General features: G+C 33.2%; 1 pseudogene across 1 annotated transcript; it reads right to left on the minus strand.

Moving 5' to 3' along the window:
* Nucleotides 1-9187: 9187 nt before the first annotated feature.
* LOC306663916 (myosin regulatory light chain 12B-like) lies at nucleotides 9188-9989 on the minus strand (annotated as a pseudogene). Its single transcript has one exon. The product of its transcript is annotated as a myosin regulatory light chain 12B-like (transcript).
* Nucleotides 9990-12826: the final 2837 nt, after the last annotated feature.

The following is a 12826-nucleotide window of genomic DNA, read 5'->3' on the forward strand; positions in this document are numbered from 1 at the left end:
GCTTAGCACATCTTCAATTTCTATTCTTGCTCTGCCGATTTTATATTCCACAATAACCAAATGACCTTTTAAAACTTTCTTTCGGGACTGTGGTTGTAGCTAAGTGATAGAGTGCTTGCCTAACATGTGTGAGGCACTGGGTTTGATCCTCAGTATCACGTAAAAATAAATAAATAAAATAAAGATCTGAAAAAAATAAAAATGTCTTTCATGTCATCAAGCTACATTTCCATTCCGGGACTTCCCATCTGATTCAAATAAAATTAACCTATTTACCCACAGCCCCTGAGACCAAATGTGCATTTGCCTCAGCTACTTCCTGATTTCATATCTTCTGATTTTCTACCCCAATCATTGTACTATAGATACAAAAGAGCCTTTTACACATTGGCAAACACAACAGAAAGCTCTCTGACCTCAAACAGGGTCAACATTCCCTCAGCAGTCCAACTAATAAATACTGCATTTCATTCTCATCAAATCTCAACTATTTTAAAGTAATTATTTTTTATGTATTCATAACTACATAACAAAAAAGCATAATAAAAATGTGTATGAAATGTAAGAAGAGATATTTTGAACAATTGAATAATTTTGCCCATATAAAAAGCTCAATTTAATAATCAAAGCAATCAGAGATATTTTTACAACTATTTTAATACAATTGTAGTAGAAATTTAAATTGATATAATTAATTTGGAAATCAGTCTGAAATTCTATAGAAGACATGTATGTACCTAAAATATTCTACTTTATTTCTAAGAATTAAAGATAGCAATAACTGTCCCGATGTTATATGTTAATTCTATTCTGCCTTTTTCTTTAGTTTCTGTGTTTGTGTGTGTGTGTGTGTGTATGTGTCTGTGTGTGCATCTTTAAAATGTGATTTTTTTCTTCTTCATTCCATTAAGTGGAATTCCTGTACTTATTCTTAAAACTAAAATTTTCTAAATTCTGGTGGGAAAAAAACATCTCAGCAAGATAAGTAAAATATAATATTGCTTCTTTTCATGTGTTATGTAAACTCAGCCTGATTATGAAATCTTAGTAAATATTATTTCCAATAAAGTAATCTTATATGATATCAAACAACTGAAAGTTTTGTGAAAGTACCTTCTAGTTATGAACAGTATTTCATTCTGAAATGTTTCTTTAATAATTTGCTGCTCTGATGCTTACATTTAAATTCTTATTTGTTGGAGGTATAAATACTTGGGAATTTTCTTGATTAAACTAAAAGAAGTTCACTGATCTACATGGAGAAAGAAAACATTTTGTTTTTATTTAGAATTTGCAAACTATTCTATACATATGTTAAGAAACATGTAAAAGAATAACAATAGCAGCATAATTTCTATTAAGGAAAAGTATTTTTAAAATCCTCCAATTCCAGAATGGGAAAAGAGGAAAAAATTGTTGTGATAAAGTTGTGCACACAAGATAGCAGAGAAAATAGGTTAATGTATTGATAAAAATGGATCAATCATTTTAAAAAATATAAATTTGAGTTAAAAAATAAGTCAGAGAGCTGGGTGCAGTGGTGTACACCAGTAAACCCAATGGCTTGGGAGGCTGAGACAGGAGGATCATAAATTCAAAGCCAGCCTCATCAAAAGTGAGATGCTAAGCAACTCAGTGAGACTCTGTCTCTAAATAAAACACAAAATAGGGCTGGGGATGTGGCTCAGTGGTCAAGTGTACCTGAGTTCAATCCCTGATATACCCCACCCAAAAAACAAATGTAAGTTAGAGCTGGAAAATATGGTAGAATTCAATTTATATTAAGTATGTAAAACATGTAAAAGTATAAGAAAGAGAAGGGTGAACACAAATCATGACATTACCTATCAGAGGAATGGGGAAACTAGGAAGTGGTGAAGGCAGCATTTTGGAGGCTGTGTTTTTCCCAGGCAGTGTTAGCCAGGAACAGCTTTAGTAACACCTGCAACCCTTTATTTCTAATTCTTAGAAATAAAGTAGAATATTTTAGGTACATACATGTCTTCTATAGAATTTCTATGGTAATTAAAGGCTAAGTGGAGGGCCTTTGGAGATGAGGATTTCAATAACCTCCTCTCTGCTGTACTTGGAGTAAGAATATTGAAGAACAGATCATAGGAATAATAAAAAACCAGAAGAAAAATCAGTGGTACCATTCATAGATGCTCTTAGTATTCTGTTTGATCCAGAAAAATTGAATTTAGATGCTATTCCATTGCAAAAATCCACAGAAATGCAGGAAAGCAAGTAAGACTCATCTCTAGAGTAAAATATCATACTACAACTTATTATAAAAAGTCCTTCAAATGCGGCATTTAGCCAGCAAACACTTTTCTGAAACAGTAGAAGAAAAAGAACATTGATATGAGCTCATTAAAACAAAACCCACAGTGATTAAGACATTGAAATGATCTGACACAGAATTTTGACTACTGATGCAAAATATATTGACAGGTGAAAGATAATATTCAAAAATTCAGCAACAAACTGGACATGATAAAATATATGATAAATTTCTGAATACTAAACTTGTTCTATTTAAAAATGATTTTGTTATTTTTAGTATTACTGACTCATGGATTTATTTTGTATTTAGTGTCTTTCAGTTCTTTATACCCATTAATTTTTCTGAGGCTTAAATTCCCAAAATTTGGAGAGTGGCAACCACTTACATTGATACCCACTTTCTCTTGGCACTTACCCAGCAATCTTTCATTACTTCCTTGCTTTCTAATTTGGCAAAATGTGCCATATTCTTTTCCTCATTTCTTTATCTTTTATTTTCTTTTTATGCATAAGTTATTGTGTATTACATCTGTATCTTTTCTTTTTCTGTTTTTTTTTCTTTTTTATTGATGAATTATAATTATACACAATAGTATGATTCATTATATCATACTCAGACCTACACATAAGAAATTAATCAATCAAATTCCCCAGTACCTCTTCTTTTCCTCCTCTCTTTCCTTCCTCTGCTCTACTTTTCTACCCTACTAGTCTCCCTTCTATTGAGGAACAAATTCAACCAAATTCTGCTATGTCCACATATGAATATACCACAGTGAATATTACTTTTGTATTTAATCACAATGCACTAATCTTTTCTAACCCAGAACTTTAATCAGCCAGTTCTTTAAAGAGTGATTTCTTTAGAAAACACATTTGTTAAATGTATGAACTTCAAAATGCAATGTAATCTAAACGTTCTTAAGAGTGAAACATATTTGCACATATAATTATGAATATGCATATGACTGGTATATGTGTACTAGAATCCATATATAAGCATTTAAATCATGATTATGTCCAGATTGTGGGTAAATTCATTTTTCCACGGAAGATAGTTCTATTTTTATGTTGAATTTTGCTGTAAAATAATTCATTCAAAGAATCAAAAGACTTCTCTTAAATCTAAAACCAAAGCAAAATATACTAAAAAACCAAATAGAAACTTCAGTGAAATTGGGAGTATAAATCGCGTTTAAAGATCAGTGAATTCTATTTCCATTTGAGTAACACAGACAGTTCCTTACTAAAAACATAGCAATAGGCATTTCAATAAATTAACAGGGATTGAGAAAATTATCTGGAGTGAAATTCATTTGATGAGACAATCAACTTATGATATTTGAATTTTTTACTATCAGCAAAATTTTTGTTGGTTGGCATACTTTTCAGAATGACCTGACTAGATACAAACAGATTTTCTTTCAGGAGAAAATAGATTATTATATCAGCCTTTAGAACATATTTGCTCAAATAAATAACAAAAATATATATTCATAGGCATATATATGTGAATATTGAAGAACTGTAAAACTAAAAATTGAAAAAATGTAAATGGTGATAGAGAAGTTAATTATGATTTATTATAAAAAGAATTTCTTTACAAACTGGGTATACTATTTTATAATCCTGCCAACCAATTTAAGAAGATTCTGATTTTTCTATATTCTGGCTAACATTTGTTCTCCTCTATCTTTATTGATTTTTTAAATGGTATTGGGTGTTGAACCTAGGAGAAATTTACCACTGTGCTGTATCCCCAGACCTTTGTTTTACCTTTTTATTTTAAGAGGAAAGCCATGCTAAGTTGCTGAGGTTTGCCTTGAACTTGTGATCCTTCTGCTTCAGTCTCCTGAGTTTCTGGAATTAGAGGCATATATCACTATGCCCAACTTTGTCTTTTTTTTTTTTTTGATTATGGTCATTCCAGTGAATTTGAAGTGGTATCTCATTGCTTTGAATTTCCCTAGTAACCTTATACATCACTTTCTTTGAATTATACAAATTTACACTTAATAATATTTTCTAATAAAATTATTTGAGTTACTATTGCAAAATGGGTCTGATCTCCCACATAATATCCAAAATTTATGGTGTTCTCTTGAGTAATCAATAAAAGAGAAACTGAGAGAAAAACTATTTATACTCAACATTTTTTTCAAAAAAGGAAAAAAAGAAAAGAATTGAAATGATGTACTCTGAATTAAGACCACTAGTAACATAGCTAGCTAGACATATACATAGCAGGTTTAATCTTTAATAAAAGTTAAAAACATAGGTACCCAGCACACAGTGGTGCATACCTTAATCTCAGTGACTCAAGAGACTAAGACAGGTGGATCACAGGTTCCGAGAATAACCTCAACTACATAGCAAGACCTAGTCTCAAAAATAAAAAGGACTAAGGATGTATCTATCAGTGGTAGATGGCCCCTGGGTTCAATCCTCAGTACAATTAAAGAAGTTAAAAATGTAATTTATAATATATGTAAAGGCCTCATTTTTGTTCATTCTCTCATAATGCAATTGTTTACCAAAAATAACTATAAATGTTATTTGTTTTCTGTGTATAGTGTATTTGGACACATGTAGGATGAAAATTCAAATACATCCAATAAATACATTAATATATATCCAATATATCCATTCTTGAATTTCTACTTTTATTTAGGTATCATTCACATCTCTAATTATAATTCAAATGTATATTGATTATATATTTTTATATCAAAACTTTGGGGAAAACCATATTTATTTACAAAGTAATACTATTGAGTTAGTATTTTCATGACATTTATTTGTCTACTCATTAATATATTACTGCAAAGTTTCACAACTTGAGCATCACAATGATAATTTTTTAAAAATAGCTGGTTTCAGGTCTGCCACACAGTGCTGTGCAACCTAGAGCTTCTCAAAGAAATAACCAAAGAATTATCAAGTAGTGGATAGAAATCAGTGCTGGAAAGGAAAATGGTTGCATATAGGAAACATTACGGAATGTCAGAAGATCATGTACAAGCAAGAAAGAAAACATGAAGAGTTGAAAAAGTTCACCTTTGTAATAAGTAGAGGATTAAAACAGCAGAAGAGATCTCCACTCAGTGTTTGGGGCTGGAGAATGAAAACAGGCCAAGGATGGTGGGTATATGGGAATTATTTCCCCATTCCTGCATCTAGGAGATGAACTTCAGGTGCCCGAGAACAAGAATGTTAACCTTTGACTGTGGTCACTCCTCTGTCAGGACTGCAAGAGGGCACTGGCCAGGGGAGCCAGGCAAGCCAGGAAGAAAATGGGCACTCACTGAAACTAGATTGCTACCCGGAGAAAAGCTGTGGACAGCAGAGGAAAGGTTTCTTGCTCCATATACTTTAGCCTTCCTCACTTTTTTTTTTTCTTCATTGGCACCTAGGATTTTCAAGCAACAAAGAAAAATTACTCTGAACTTTTATTGATTTGTACTTAAAAGATTATTGTAGGAACACCAGGATCTTTGAAAATCCATCTAAAATAATAATTCTAGATAAATATGGAATTAATTTCACAAGAATGATGAGCAGAGGGAAAATTCACTATATATTTTTAAAAGATATGAATCAGAGGACTAAAAATATTCTCTTCTCTGATATTGTTGCAAGGTAAGAGGTCAGCATTTGCAAAAATCTCTAATTTTTATTTTCAAAGATATTTTATAAGCTAATTATTAATATGATTTAATTGGAAGTTTGTGACAAAGCAGCAGAAAAGTAAATTAATAGAAATTATAGATGATTAATTTTAAAATGTGTGAAAAATGTAAACAAGTCAGAAAATTAGAAGGTAAAACCACAAAATTCTGTTACTCAGAGGAATATAATGAAAAAAAATGAAAAAAAATTTATAAGAAAGTTATACTAAAGATGCAAGATAGTCCATATACATACTCAGAAAAACACATTTCATAAACTCAGGGGTATAAATGAGATTTTAATTCATGTTTAACCTCTAATTAATTACTCCTGTCTTTAACTGGTTTACAGGTGATCTCATGTCATACTTCAAAAGCTTTAAATACTAAGAGGAAAGAGACAACTGTAGATTTCAATCTGCTGATTTTCATCATGTTCAGCCTATTGTTCTTCAGATCTTTGCTACCATCATTATTGCATGCTGTAGCTTTGGAAAATGGTTTCAAAGAGGCTTAAGTAGGAACGTTCTTCTGTCATACCTTTGAACAGGCACTATGCAGCACCCCATTTGTTCAGGTCATAGTCACATGCTTAGCTACTTCACATCAAGACAGGGTCTCTGTCAGTCATGGAAGCATAGTCCAGACACGCTGGCAGGATGATTTGCGCTCTTTAAGTCAGAAGAAAAGCATTCACATAGACCCTTAACAGGGGTTTAAATCCCCAGCTAAACTCTCACTTTCTGCTTTATAAGCCTCCTTGGGAACTTCATTCTGGGACACTGTGAGCATATGCAATGAGGTTGCCTGTGGCTGGCGGAACCCGGGGCCCAGGGTTAAGCCATGTGCATCAAAGATGGCAACTGGCAGAGAGCAAACGGAGTTCTGAATATGCATGGAGAAAGGCAGAATGCGTTTACGATTGGCTATATGATAATCAGTTCAGCTGCCTAGCATGTGGACAGATATACTTTGTATGTATGCTCAAGCGAGTGATTGCTTGACCTTTAACAGGATTGGATGGACATATCTGGTTACAATTGCTTATGCATGAGACTGCTTATATATTGAGGGTGTTATTTGAATGAAGGGGAAGCTGCTTCATGAACTTCTGAAGAGTACATGTCTTTTGTCCTGCTGGTCCGCTGAAAGCGGGAAGTGGCTTTCCGTAAGTGAAGCTGCTTGGAGCCCCCGGGCAAAGAAGCCGCGGTCTTTGGTAAGACCGGCACTAGCCACTTGAAGCAGCCTGTTGGCAAGCAGCAGTGGCTTTCCGCAGTTGCCTGATTTCAATTTTGGAGACAGAGATTCTGTTCTTGGTTCCCACATTTGTAAATATGTCCTGAGCAAAGTGAGCCATATAATTTGTGGACTTTAATACAAAATGAAAATGTGAGGTCTGGAAACTGGTCCTGCTTTGCCTACCTATGACTTTTCCTTCAAACTCATTTTAAATAATAATTTATTTCCAAACATTATTAAATCATGCTGTGTTATGTGGATAGCACCTATCCAAATTTTATCTTTCATCATTTCACTTCCTAAGACCCTGTTTATTTATCTGTTACCACCTTAAGACTGAAGGTCACTAAGGAGAGAATTTTATCTTGATTGTCTGTATTCTGAAAACTGAAGTGTCACATACATAATAGATTTTCAATAAACATTTGATGAATGAATGGGAAGTTTAGCTATTTGAGGAACGAAGACATAACCCAGGCACCAAAATTCATTATTGAGTGTTTAATCTAATTCTCAATGAAATATGGAATGCTACTGGAGCTCCTGCACCTTTGAAATGAATAGCTTCAATATGGCCTTGATTGCAAGTTGAAGTGACACTATATAAATGACCAATTTGTGAACATCTGCTGTAAGAATAATTTAACAAAAAGAACTATAGAAGTTAATAATGTCATTGTAGACTCAAGGTAATGTGCATCATGAAAGTATATTTTCTTCTCTGTTTTCATTTTAATCATTCATATTTTCTAGTGCTTTGTATATTCTCACTGATTTAAATATTGGCAAAAATGATAAGGTTGATGGGCCATGAATTTAAAAAATAAACATACATATTATATACTTCACAAAATAAGAAAAACAAACTTCAATGCCTGAGATCAAAATAACTGAAAGAATTCACATACATTATATCAGGAATGGACAGAGCTGATTGACATAAGATTTACAAATTTGGAAGTCCTTAAAATTCAGAAAATAACACATTTTGTTGTATAAACAGAATTGTATACTGTGATGAAGGCCAAAATCAAGCCATATGAGGAGCTGAGACCAACCTGCAAATTTGAAAAGTGGCATTAAGCTTTATATGCAATTGAACTGCGGATCATTAGTCTCATTGTACTGCCAATAATAAACTTGCCTAAAGAATTATTTCTCACTGAAATAACTGAAGGCTGAATACATAATGACAAATAAATAGGATAGAAAGCAGGAAGACCAGATGGAGGCAGAACACAACAGCTCTGCAGTTTGAAGATAAAGCATCTTAAACTTTTAGAATCATTAATCTGCTTGGTTTTGAAAGTCTCTTTTGCTAATATAATTGAACAAAAGAATTAATGTATGACAATAATGAGGACAGATTTTACATGCTTTCCTTTTGTTTAATTTTTATCACATTCTTGATGCACTGCCAGAACTTTGTTTTTTGTGTTAATGTAAGTGTTCTGCATGTTGGACCTTTTTTTTTCCCTTTGAAAGTGTTTCTTGAAAGAAGTAGATAATTAACAGCTTTATATTTGCTTTAAAGCTAGAATTCTATCAGACATTGCATATCATGCTTCAGGCAATTATGTAAATATTTTATATTTCTTCATAGCCTCTACATTACAAAATGAGGGCTGGAGATTAATTCTGCTCCACAAAATTTTTAAGTCCATTTATACTTAAGGGATATGACCATCTACCAGATCCCCCATGCCTGGCTGTCTAAACATCTATTCTGTTTAATATAACCACCTCAGAGAAGTTTTCCTCTTCTAAAAAGAGACTCTTTTTTTTAATCATAAAGTTTAATCATGGTTCAGGAAAAAAATGAGTAAATAACTTTCTTTTTTTTAAATTTTGATTTCTTGTACACAAATGGGTACAACTTTCGCTTCTCTGGTTGTATACCTGGTGAATGACTCTGAAAAAATATATTGACTCTGTGTACATTGCAGTTCTTGGGGGTGAGGACAATGGCAACTTAAATTATCCTATTTTCTATTCTGAAAATGACAAGAAGTCCCATTTCCAGTCTGATTCTAAAGATACATGAACCTCAAAATGATTGAGAATAAATACAAAACAAGAAAGGCAAAAGCTGTAAAGCTAAAGGGCATGCAATAGGCTCTAAGAGAAAAATCTCAGAAATACCCAAAGTAGCCACAAGAAACATTTAGCTGGAATTTGAAATTCATTTCAGTCATCTTTGTCTCTTGCTCCATGTTTAAGGATGAGTGTGAACTCAATGTATTTGAAATGTCCCTTTTTGTCAAGAGGGGCTTTTCCGTACAACTCATCCACTTCCTCATTTGTAAACTGATCACCCGTGGAGGTCAACAGCTCTCTCAGGTAATCCTTCTCAATGGCGCCAGTAGTTTCTTCATCAAAGCAAGCAAAAGCATCTTTGATCACATCTTCGCCATCTGTGCCATTTAACTTCTCCCTAAACGTGGTGAGGAGCATGGTGAAATGGATGGTCCTGGAGCCTCATCATCATGGGCATCCAGGTAGGCACCAGCTGGATTTTTCCCCAGTGAGGCAAGCATATCAGGCAAATCTTCCTTGTCACTGAAACCATCTCTGTTCTGATCAGTCATGTTGAAGGCCTCTTTGAATTCCTCAACATGTGATTGGTCAAACATGGTAGACACATGGGATGTTATGCTCTCAGGGCGCTTCTTGGTGGTCTTGGTCTTTGCCCTTTTGCTTGACATGGTGGTACTTAAATTCCTACACAGCCACGAGAATCAAGCACCTTAAGAAATCCCTCGTTGGCTCTATGAGCACCCTTCTACCTCAGAGCAGCTGAAAGTTTCTATTTCTTTTACATCTGCATGAATCTATGTTCTTCCTTTCCCTCCACTAATTTTGGGTTTGTTTGCTCCTGCTTTTCTGAATCCTTGAGAAACATTCTTAGATTATCTACTTCAACTCTTTTGTTTGTTTTTCTGTTTTTAAGACATGGTTTCACTTTGTTGCCCAGGTTGGCTTCACATTCCCTCTTAGTACTGCTTTTGCTGTATCCCGTAAGTTTTGTTTTGTCATGTTTTCATTTTCACTTGTTCAGAAAGAGTTTTTAATTTCGCTTTTGATTTCTTCAGTGACCCATTCTTCCTTCAGCAGCATGTTGTTAAGTCTCCATCAAGTAGGTACAGTTTATGAACTTTATTTTATTGTTGTTGGTTTCTAGTTTTATTTCACTGTGGCCAGAGAAAGAGATTCATACTGTATATCTCACAAAGGTAGAAATAAAAAGACATTGAAAGCTATCACCATGAAGAAATATAGATATTTGAGCAGACAGATAAGTTTAACCTGATTTAAATATTACACAATGTATGCATACACCAAAATATCACATGGTACTCCACATCTTGTAAAATTTTCATGTTTTTATGTGCCAGCTAAAAAAAATTAAAATGATACTTTTCTCAACCACTCAATCAACAAGAGATATCTACCTCCATTTGCTTGTTTGTATCTTTCTCTATTTGTATGTGTGTGCATATTTGTGTAATTTGCATAATTGTTTGCCATTTTCTCCTATGAGAATATAAGTTTATAGCAAGAGATCCTACCTGATTTGTATACCACTTCTTCCCCATTGCTTAGACTAGTACCTGAGATCAGTGGGTGCACCGTAAATACTTTCTGATGAAAGAATATATGAATATATGTGTGAATAGATAGGATTTTTCAATATTACTAGAAGGAGTAAAAACAAGATATTATAAAATAATATCTGATAGACTTCATCATCTTGATCATGGCTCTGGCTCTAGAATGAATATATAATTGAATGATTTGTAAACAATAGCAAAAATAGTGATTCTTAGGATAAATAGATTAATAAAGAAATCAAGTCATCTTATGACACATTAGAAAATATATAGGAAAAACAAATAAGATAACAGCAATTTCATAGATAACTTTATCCTTCAATGATTACCTGTGGGTATTATTCTACATTTCAGTGTGAGAGTATGCACCCTGGTGCCTGACTATCCCCTCAGGTTCCAGTCCTACCAGCTTAATATGTTGGTATCCATACACATGTTATTTAGCTTTTATGATTAAATACTATAATTTTCCCCATATAGCATTATACTGTTAGGGCCAAAATACTAAAATGAACTATGCATATGCTTCATGAGTCTGTCTCATGGGTACTTAAAAAAATTATAGTTGTCATTTTTAGAGTTTAGTAGCTTCTAAGTCCTTTTTAAATATTAAGTTATAATAAATGGGGCTATAGCCATTTTTCAATGCTACACTATTATTAGATGCATAGTGATAACACTTCAAAATACAAATGTAAATTTGCTACATTATTTTTATCCCCACACAATTTTACATTTTATGAACACCTTAAGATTTTTCTACAAGTCCCCATTGTTGAATATTAAATCATTTATTAGTTTCTTTGTCAGAATTCAAGATTGATGAATCTTACATCAATTTGATGTGAAATAACATCAAATGTCTCTACCAGGGCAAGTAAAATGATAGAGTACACAGTAGTATTATCATGATCCAAATATGTAACTGGGAAATAATTTCCACCAATGAAATAGAATACCTACTCAGGGATTGCTATTGATTTTTCAAGAAAATGAACATACACCTGATACTCTGTAGTGGAAAGAATTTCAGATCTCTGAGGAAGAAATCTGCCACCAGAGAATTTAGAGTGTGTATCAGTATGTGGAATTTAATGCGGAAGTTTGAGCACCACGGGGAGAAAGTAATGGATGCTAGCCCAAAATGACAGTGTTATCTTCTACATTTTTCACCCCCTAGTCACTGTCTCTGTGGTTGTGATACGGTGGGGAAATAGAATCTAAGAAACATTTTTAGGCTGAAATCCTTCCACTGAGTTTATCCCAAATAGGAAGGACCCATTTCCTCTCATCTTACCAGACTTGGTTGTTTTCTGTTAAAAACAGAGGACTTATATCCAGACCTGGAGTAAATGAAGGAATTTCAATAATTACTATGTTTCTGCCAACTTTCATAATCCACACTGTAAGGTCCCTGCTTGTCTTGCGGTAGTACCCATGAGCTCTGTGAGCTCTCGGCTTTCCCTGTTCATCAACAAATCTCTGGATTTATCATCAGAAGCAATAGCACAGTAGCACCTTAAGACCTTAAGTTATAAGTGACAAATGTACAGCAGATTTTCCTAAAGAAAGCTAGTACACAGACTATAATGACTGTTAGGTATTGCTGGACAAAAAAAAATAATAACTTTTTCTTTATTTTTTTCTTGTAAATATCATATATCCTTATAGTCATACATTTGTACATAGACATAAGGAGATATTTATTATTAATATATGTGTATTTTTTTTACTTTGTACATACTAATACAACTAAAAAAATGCATAGAACACTTCTTTGTACCAGGCTCTGTTCTACAAAGTATTTATTGATCACCTTAATCCTTACAAAAACCCAATGATGGAGGTACATTCATTAACCCAAGTTTCTCAAATGAAGACCTAGGGAACAGAAAGAATACATAATTTGTGCAAAGTCACACATGTGTTAGGATAAAGATTTTAACCCTAATTTGTCATTGACTAACATTAGCTAATAAATAGATACTTCCAAAGTATCTATTGATTGAAAATAATCTATTA

The sequence above is a fragment of the Sciurus vulgaris genome (genome assembly GCF_902686455.1).
Source record: "Sciurus vulgaris genome assembly, chromosome: 6".
In the NCBI taxonomy this organism is placed as follows: Eukaryota; Metazoa; Chordata; class Mammalia; order Rodentia; family Sciuridae; genus Sciurus; species Sciurus vulgaris.